Genomic DNA, 9,701 nt, shown 5'->3' with positions numbered 1-9,701 from the left:
GGAAAAACAACAGAGTAGCCAACACCGTCCGCAGACTTAGACCCATCGGTGAAGACAGAAACGGATCGGGAGTGAGAAGAAAAGAGCTCAAGGAAAAGGCGTTTTAGAACCGTAGGAGGGGTAAAAGCCTTAGTGATACGGGTCAAGGATGTACAAAACCGCGGAAGAGGGACTCTCCACGGGGGCAAAGAAGGAACAACACGAGGAGAAACATTAGAAATGCGAACGGAAAGAGAGTCCTGTAGGCGAGATAACCGGACAGAAAGAGGGAGGTGGTGAACAGGAACAGGAACCGCAGGAAGGGTAAAAGTTAAAGCACGACAGAGGCGAGAGGAAGGATGTTGTAAGGACCGCGCAAGATAGAGAAGACAGTAGCGATCACGGCGGTCTTGGAGAGACAGGAAGCCAGGGTCAACATACAAGCTAAGGACGGGAGTCGAACGAAAGGCACCAGAACTGAGGCGCAACCCAGTATGGTGCAAAGCATCAAGACGGCGAAGAGTAGAAGGAGAAGCAGACGAGTAAGCAGGGCATCCATAATCGAGCTTAGACAGGGCGAGAGAGGAATGTAAAGCAAGGAGAGTGCGCCTATCTGCCCCCCAAGAAGTATGGGACAAGACCCGAAGGAGGGTAGGGGCCTTAGAGCACTCAACACTGAGGTAAGAGATATGGGGAGACCAAGACAAACGAGTGTCAAGGAATAACCCCAAAAGCTTTGTGGAATCTTTGTACTCAAGGGGATGACCATAAAGTGACAAAGAGGGACGAAGAACCACCCGTTTTCGCGTAAAAGTCATGGCACAAGTCTTAGAAGTAGAGAACTTGAAGCCATGATCTGTGGCCCAAGACGACACGGCATCAATTGCAAGTTGAAGCCGGCGCTGAAGGAGAGGCAAATCATCACCCTGACCGCAAAGGGTAAGATCATCGACATAGAGAGCGGAGAAGACACCTGAAGGAAGAGAGGAAAGAAGACCATTGAGGGCAACCAGAAAAAGAGGAGTGCTCAGAACACTACCCTGGGGCACACCTTCGTATTGCTGAAAAGAGGCAGAGAGAGCGGTACCAAGGCGCACCCGAAAGGAACGACGAGAGAGGAAGCTGCGGAGAAAGAGAGGGAGACGACCACAAAGGCCAAAAGAATGAAGTTGAAATAGAATATGATATCGCCAAGTGGTGTCGAAAGCCTTTTCCAGGTCAAAAAAAAACGGCAACAACGGAGGTCTTCGCAGCAAAAGCTGTACGAATATAGACCTCCAAGTTCACCAGGACATCTGTCGTGCTGCGGCACTTGCGGAAACCAAATTGAGAAGGGGAGAGGAGGTGATGGTGTTCCAGGAACCACATCAGACGAACGTTAACGATACGTTCAAAGAGTTTGCAGACACAACTTGTGAGGGCAATAGGGCGAAAGTCATTAGGGGAAGTACCCAGAGACCCCAGTTTGCGAACAGGGAGGACAACGGCATCGAGCCAGTCCTCAGGGACTGACGACGACTCCCAGGTCCGATTATACAGACTCAGTAAATACTGAGACGTGCACGGAGGGAGATGGCGAAGCATCTCATAATGAATACCATCAGAGCCCGCCGCCGTAAAACCGCAGAGGGCCAGGACAGAACGAAGTTCAGAGAGAGAAGGGATCATTATAGGGAAGCTGAAGACGAGTGCAGAAATCTAAAGGACGAGACTCAAGGACAGGTTTACGAAGAAGGAAAGATTGGGGAAGATGAAGACCAGAGCTAACAGAAGAAAAGTGGGAACCCAGTACGGAAGCGCCCTGCAACGGGTCCGCCACAAGAATATCATGGAGCTGAAGGACCGGTGAAACATCGGGAACGAACTTACCCGCTATCTTGCGGATACGCTTCCAGATCTGGGCCAGAGGAGTTTCGGACGTAATTGTTGAGACTTAAGATGACCAACATTCATGTTTAGCCGTACGGATGGCCCTACGGGCCACCGCACTCGCTTTCCGAAAGAAAAGAAATAAATCGGTCGTATGCCTACGGCGGTGCCTCTTCCAGGCTGCAAGCATACAGCGGACAGCCCGAGCACATTCCGCATTCCACCAGGGAACGCACTTCCGTGGACCCCGAGAGGAAGAGCGAGGAATAGAGCGGAGGGCAGCGTTGAAGACAGTGTCATGAAAAAGGAGGAGAGCGCGAGAGAGAGGCAGAATGGAGAGGTCAGAGAGAGCAGCACTGAGGGTAAATAGGGTCCAGTCCGCCTTAGCAAACTGCCACCTAGGGAAAGAGAGGGAAGGGCGAAAAGAGAAAAAGGAAACAAGGATGGGGAAATGATCACTTCCATGGAAGTCATCAAGAACCTGCCACGTGAAATCTAAGTAAAGAGAAGAAGAGCAGAGAGAAAGATCAAGACAAGAAAGGGTGCGAGTCCGAGAGTCCAAATGAGTGGGCTCACCAGAATTCAGAAGAGACAGGGAAGAAGAGAGGAGAAACGGTTCAAGATGGCGACCCCGGGTATTCGTCAGAACGTCACCCCAAAGAGAATGACGACAATTGAAGTCACCCAGCAGGAGCATAGGCTCCGGCAAGGATTCAAGGAGGTGTTTCAAATCAGGAAGAGAAAGCGGGACACTCGGGAGGAGATAAATGGAACAAACTGTGTACCATTTCCCCACAAAGATACGAGCAGCAGAACAATGGAGAGGCGAAGGAAAAAGTAAAGGAACAAAGGGAACATAAGCACGAATCAAGAGAGCAGAAGAATTAGAAGTCCCAGCAACGGCTTGGGGGGGGGGAGAGAAAGGAATAGCCAGGAAAACGACCAGGACGAGCACCAAGCATCGGCTCCTGGAGTCAGACACAATGGGGCGAAAACCGCGAAATCAGAAGTTGGAGTTCGAGGAAATTGGCGTAATAACCTCGAACGTTCCATTGAAGAATGGACAACGACGAGAAGAGAAAGGACAACAACAGAGAACAAGGAAGAAACAAAGGCGAAAGAGCAACACAGCACGTTAAAGAATATCAGGGTCGGGATCAGGGTCAGCAAAGTCAGGGTTAGGGGGCATGGGTAAACTGAGCAAAGATGGAGGGAAGGAAGCGAGAGAACAGACCAGAGGTGGGCGGGCGGGGTCCGGAGGAAGAGGAGGAGACAACGGAGAGGAGCAGTCAAGGACAGCAGCAGGAAGAGGGGGGGTAGAAAGAGGGGAGCGCACCTCAGCAAGGGCAGCAACCGAGAGGGAAGCGGGGGCTAAAGAAACCTCCATAGCAGGAACAGGGGGCGCAACCATAGAAATGGGAGGGGAAGGAGCGAGAGAGGCAGAAGTAGGGGCCGAGGAAGAAAGCGAAACCTTCTTACCCGCCGGGGAGGAGGAAGGAGAGGAGCCAGGCTTAAGCTTCTGACTTAAAGAGACAGGTGTCCCAGCAACCACGTACTGGGCAACGGATTCTAGCGTCTCAACAGGAGAAGCTGAACGAGAGCACACATGACGGCCGTTTGGAGAGCAATGGACATCAGCCCGCACCGACAGGCGTCAGGGAGAGTCAAGAGACGGAGGGGAAGGATGGGAAGGAGGAACGGAGGGAGACGAGGAAGAAGACACAGGAGACAAGACAGACCGGGTAGAAAGAAGGGGAACCCCAGGCAGAGGACCAGGAGGTGGATCCTTCGGGAGAGAACCCAAAGGAACAGAGGAGGGGGCACTGGGCGTATCAGAGTCCAAGGCCCGGAAACGGTTGTGATTCTGAGGAAGGTGGGAAGGACGAGGAGAGGAAGAGCGCAATATGCTAGCAAAAGAGATATTAGCATAAGGCGGGAGCCAGCGAACCTCGTGTCTCGCCTCAGGAAAACATAAACGCTCCCGGTGCTTCAAGTTGAGGACGGCTGCCTCAAGCTTGTAATGGACACACGCACGGGAGAAGGTAGGATGGGCCTCACCGCAGTTGAGGCAACGAGCCTGGGGAGAAGTGCACTCCGAATTAGAGTGACCTTCGCCACCACACAAAGGACAGAGAGAGACACTCCCGGAGCAGTGGAGGGCACCATGCCCAAACCTCCAGCACTTGTTACAGAGCCGAGGAGAAGGAATGTACTCCTGGACAGAGCACTTGGTACCAGCAAGAATGACAGAGGATGGAAGGGTCCTACCATCAAAAGTAATCTTCACCACCCGGAGGGGTGGACGGAGACTACCACGAGGGGGAGGAGTAAACGTGTCCACCTGGAGAATAGAATGGCCCTGGGCAGCAAGGATATGTCGAATAACGTCGTGGCAGTTGCGCAGGTCCCGAACACCAGTCGCAACATGGGGCGGGAGCAGAATAGTACCAACACTGGCATTCAACTGAGCGTTCTTCAAGACCCGAACAGGAATCTCGCCAAGGCAGGATAAGGCAGCCAAGCGGGAAGCAGCATCCTGAGAAGGAGCAGCAACGACACGTGTACCGAGACGAGTGGGGATGAAAGTAACGGAGGCATCCACGGAATCAACGAGATGTCGATGGAGGGAGAAATCGTTAGGAGGCGCAGAATCAAGAGGGAGGAGATCAAAATATTTAGCCCACGAAGCGGGACCAAACAAGGCTTGATAGGTAGCAGAACTGGAAGGAATCGAGCGAGGGCGGCCGTGACGAGGACGGCGGTGAGAACCCCCAGAGAGAGAGGGGTTAAAAGGCGCAGTAGTTACAACTAGAGATGGAGCCGCGCCAGGGGACGAAGTAGTCACCACTGGGGGCTTAGGGCTCGACCCAACCACAGAGGAGGGAGGGGAGCCAAGGGAAGGAGTCAGAGAGGCCAAAGGAGGAGCAAGGTCGGGGCCCAATGCAGCGGAGGCCACAGAGCCTGGTCTTCCAACACGGACCGACTCAGGGGTTTGGTCGCCCACCCCACGAGCCTGAGAAGGTAAAGCAGAAACAGTCGAAACAGGGGTTATCATCACTACGAAAAGGAATATTCATTCACGAATGTGCCCCCAAACCCACCGTGGAGCCACAATTAGTGGCAGGACACCCAACAAGAAGCTATCGCCGATCATGCCGGGGCCTCCTAGAGGTGCGTCGTGAGTATACGCCCCACAAACGCCACCTTAAGAACTGACAGTCCGTCGAGATCGGGTTCAGTGACGAAAGGGGGGATTGACAATAAAAGGTTCCCCTCGCTCTCGACGTCGGGTACTACAGTTCTACGGGTGCAAGAGTATGCCTCCTCAAGCACCCGGGCGTCAAGATAGAGGAAGTCCAAGGGAAGAACCAGAACAAGCAAAAGGTCGGCAGGAAACAGCAAGCAGATAGGAGGAGAGGGGGGAGAAAAACGAAACAGAAGGAAAAGGAAAAGGTGCTCAGCAGAATTGGAGAGGACGGCAGCAGGAGCACAAGGCTAGAAAAGGATAGAGGACTGTCCCAAGGAGCATCACACTCCGACAGCCACCCACTAAGCCCCCCTCATGGCAACAACGAGCTGTGCAGGGAGGGGGGTCAACCGACTTAAATTTACTGTGAACAAGAAACAGCCAATGCTGGATCTCGACAACGACTGGATGAACCGGATTAAAGGACCCGAGAGCCATGAGGGCACTACGAGAGTCAACAACAACTACAAAGGAAAACTGACAACGAGAAAGCAGGAGACGAAGAGCATAGAGAATAGCATAAAGCTCCACTGTAAAGATGCAAGTCTCTGGAGGTAAGCAACACATATAAGTGCGATCAGGAAAAACAACAGAGTAGCCAACACCGTCCGCAGACTTAGACCTATTGGTGAAGACAGAAACGGAGCGGGAGTGAGAAGAAAAGTGCTCAAGGAAAAGGTGTTTTAGAACCGTAGGAGGGGTAAAAGCTTTAGTGACACAGGTCAAGGATGTACAAAACTGCGGAAGGGGGACTCTCCACGGGGGCAAAGAAGGAACAACACGAGGAGAAACATTAGAAATACGAACGGAAAGAGAATCCTGTAGGCGAGATAACCGGACAGAAAGAGGGAGGTGGTGAAGAGGAACTGGAACCGTAGGAGGGGTAAAAGTTAAAGCATGACAGAGGCGAGAGGAAGGATGTTGTAAGAACCGCGCAAGATAGCGAAGACAGTAGCGATCACGGCGGTCTTGGAGAGACAGGAAGCCAGGGTCAACATACAAGCTAAGGACGGGAGTCGAACGAAAGGCACCAGAACTGAGGCGCAACCCAGTATGGTGCAAAGCATCAAGACGGCGAAGAGTAGAAGGAGAAGCAGACGAGTAAGCAGGGCAACCATAATCAAGCTTAGACAGGACGAGAGAGGAATGTAAAGCAAGGAGAGTGCGCCGATCTGCCTCCCAAGAAGTATGGGACAATACCCGAAGGAGGGTAAGGGCCTTAGAGCACTCAACACAGAGGTAAGAGATATGGGGAGACCAAGACAAACGAGTGTCAAGGAATAACCCCAAAAGCTTCGCAGAATCTTTGTACTCAAGGGGATGACCATAAAGCGACAAAGAGGGACGAAGAACGACCCGTTTCCGAGTAAAAGTCATGGCACAAGTCTTAGAAGTAGAGAACTTGAAGCCATGATCTGTGGCCCAAGACGACACGGCATCAATTGCAAGTTGAAGCCGGCGTTGAAGGAGAGGCGAATTATCACCCTGACAGCAAAGGGTAAGGTCATCGACATAGAGCGCGGAGAAGACACCTGAAGGAAGAGAGGAAAGAAGACCATTGAGGGCAACCAGAAAAGGAGTAGTGCTCAGAACACTACCCTGGGGCACACCTTCGCATTGGTGAAAAGAGGCAGAGAGAGCGGTACCAAGTCCCACCCGAAAGGAACGACGAGAGAGGAAGTTGCGGAGAAAGAGAGGGAGACGACCACAAAGGCCAAAAGAATGAAGTTGAGATAGAATATGATATCGCCAAGTGGTGTCTTAAGCCTTTTCCAGGTCAAAAAGGACGGCAACAACGGAGGTCTTCGCAGCAAAAGCAGTACGAATATAGACCTCCAAGTTCACCAGGACATCTGTCGTGCTGCGGCACTTGCGGAAACCAAATTGAGAAGGGGAGAGGAGGTGATGGTGTTCTAGGAACCACATCAGACGAACGTTAACCATACGTTCAAAGAGTTTGCAGACACAACTTGTGAGGGCAATAGGGCGAAAGTCCTTAGGGGAAGTACCCAGAGACCCCGGTTTGCGAACAGGGAAGACAACGGCATCGAGCCAGTCCTCAGGGACAGACGATGACTCCCAGATCCGGTTATACAGACTCAGTAAATACTGAGACGTGCACGGAGGGAGATGGCAAAGCATCTCATAATGAATACCATCGGAGCCCGCCGCCGTAGAACCGCAGAGGGCCAGGGCAGAACGAAGTTCAGAGAGAGAGAAGGGATCATTATAAGGAAGCCGAAGACGAGTGCAGAAATCTAAAGGACGAGACTCAAGGACAGGTTTACGAAGAAGGAAAGATTGGGGAAGATGAAGACCAGAGCTAACAGAAGAAAAGTGGGAACCCAGTTTGGAAGCGACCTGCAACGGGTCTGCCCCAAGAGTACCAGGGAGGTGAAGGACCGGTGAAACATCGGGAACGAACCTACCCGCTATCTTGCGGATACGCTTCCAGATCTGTGGCAGAGGAGTTTCGGACGTAATTGTGGAAACATAAGATGCCCAACATTCACGCTTAGCCATACGGATGGCCCTACGGGCCACAGCACTCGCTTTCCGGAAGAAAAGAAAACAATCGGCGTCTGCCGACGGCGGTGCCTCTTCCAGGCTGCACGCTTACAGCGGACAGCCCGAGCACAATCCGCATTCCACCAGGGAACGCACTTCCGCGGACCCCGAGAGGAAGAGCGAGGAATAGAGTGGAGGGCAGCGTCGAAGACAGTGTCATGAAAAAGGAGGAGAGCACGAGGGAGAGGTCAAAGAGAGCAGCACTGAGGGTAAATAGGTTCCAGTCCACCTTAGCAAACTGCCACCTAGGGAAGGAGAGGGAAGGGCGAAAAGAGAAAAAGGAAACAAGGATGGGGATATGGTCACTGCCATGGAGGTCATCAAGAACCTACCACGTGAAATCTAAGTAAAGAGAAGAAGAGCAGAGAGAAAGATCAAGACAGGAAAGGGTGCGAGTCCGAGAGTCCAAGTGAGTGGGCTCACCAGAATTCAGAAGAGACAGGGAAGAAGAGAGGATAAACGGCTCAAGAAGGCGATCTCGGGTATTCGTCAGAACATCACCCCAAAGAGAATGGCGACAATTGAAATCACCCAGCAGGAGCACCGGCTCCGGCAAGGAGTCCAGGAGGTGTTTCAAATCAGGAAGAGAAAGCGGGACACTCGGGGGGGAGATAAATGGAACAAACTGTGTACCATTTCCCCACAAAGATACGAGCAGCAGAACAATGGAGAGGCGAAGGAAAAAGTAAGGGGACAAAGGGAAAATCAGCGCGAATCAAGAGAGCAGAAGAATTAGGATTCGGGGAGAGAAAGGAATAGCCACAAAAACGACCAGGGCGAGTACCAAGCATCGGCTCCTGGAGACAGACACAAAGGGGCGAAAACCGCGAAATTAAAAGTTGGAGTTCGAGGAAATTGGCGTAATAACCTCGAACGTTCCATTGAAGAATAGACATCGACGAGAAGAGAAAGGACAACAACAGAGAACAAGGAAGAAACAACGGCGAAAGAGCAACATCGCACGTTAAAGAATATCAGGGTCGGGATCAGGGTCAGCAAAGTCAGGGTTAGGGAGCATGGGTAAACTGAGCATAGATGGAGGGAAGGAAGCGAGAGAACAGACCAGAGGTGGGCGGGCGGGGTCCGGAGGAGGAGGAGGAGACAATGGAGAGGAGCAGTCAAGGACAGCAGCAGGAAGAGGGGGGGTAGAAAGAGGGGAGCGCACCTCAGCAAGGGCAGCAACCGAGAGGGAAGCAGGGGCCAAAGAAACCTCCATAGCAGGAACAGGGGGTGCAACCACTGAAATGGGAGGGGAAGGAGCAATAGAGCCAGTAGTAGGGGCCGAGGAAGAAAGCGAAGCCTTCTTACCTACCGGGGAGGAGGAAGGAGAGGAGCCAGGCTTACGCTTTTGACGTAAAGAGACCGGTGTCCCAGCAGCTACGTACTGGGCATCGGATTCCAGCGTCTCAACAGGAGAAGCTGAACGAGAGCACACACGATGGCCGTTAGGAGAGCGATGGACATCCGCCTGCACTGACAGGCGGCGGGGAGAGTCAATAGATGGAGGAGAAGGATGGGAAGGAGGATCGGAGGGAGACGAGGAAGAAGACACAGGAGACGTGACAGACCGGGTAGAAAGAAGGGGAACCCCAGACAGAGGACCAGGAGGGAGGACCCTTCGGGACAGAACTCAAAGGAACAGAGGAGGGGGCAGTGGGCGTATCAGGATCCAAGGCCCGGGAACGGTTATGACTCTGAGGAAGGTGGGAAGGACGAGGAGAGGAAGAGCGCAACACGTGAGCATAAGAGGCGTTAGCATAAGACGGGAGCGGGCGAACCTGGCGCCTCGCCTCGGGAAAAGATAAACACTCCCAGTGCTTCAAGGTGAGGACGGCTGCCTCAAGCTTGTAATGGATACAGGCACGGGAGAAGGTAGCATGGGCCTCATCGCAGTTGAGGCAGCGAGCTTGGGGAGAAGTGCACTCTGACTTAGAGTGACCTTCACTCCCACACAAAGGACAGAGAGAGACAGTCCCAGAGCAGCGGAGGGCACCATGCCCAACCCTCCAGCATTTGCTACAAAGCCGAGGAGAAGGAT

Source organism: Procambarus clarkii, chromosome 1 (assembly GCF_040958095.1).
Source record: "Procambarus clarkii isolate CNS0578487 chromosome 1, FALCON_Pclarkii_2.0, whole genome shotgun sequence".
Lineage (NCBI taxonomy): Eukaryota > Metazoa > Arthropoda > Malacostraca > Decapoda > Cambaridae > Procambarus > Procambarus clarkii.
Note: the sequence above shows the minus strand (reverse complement) of the source record.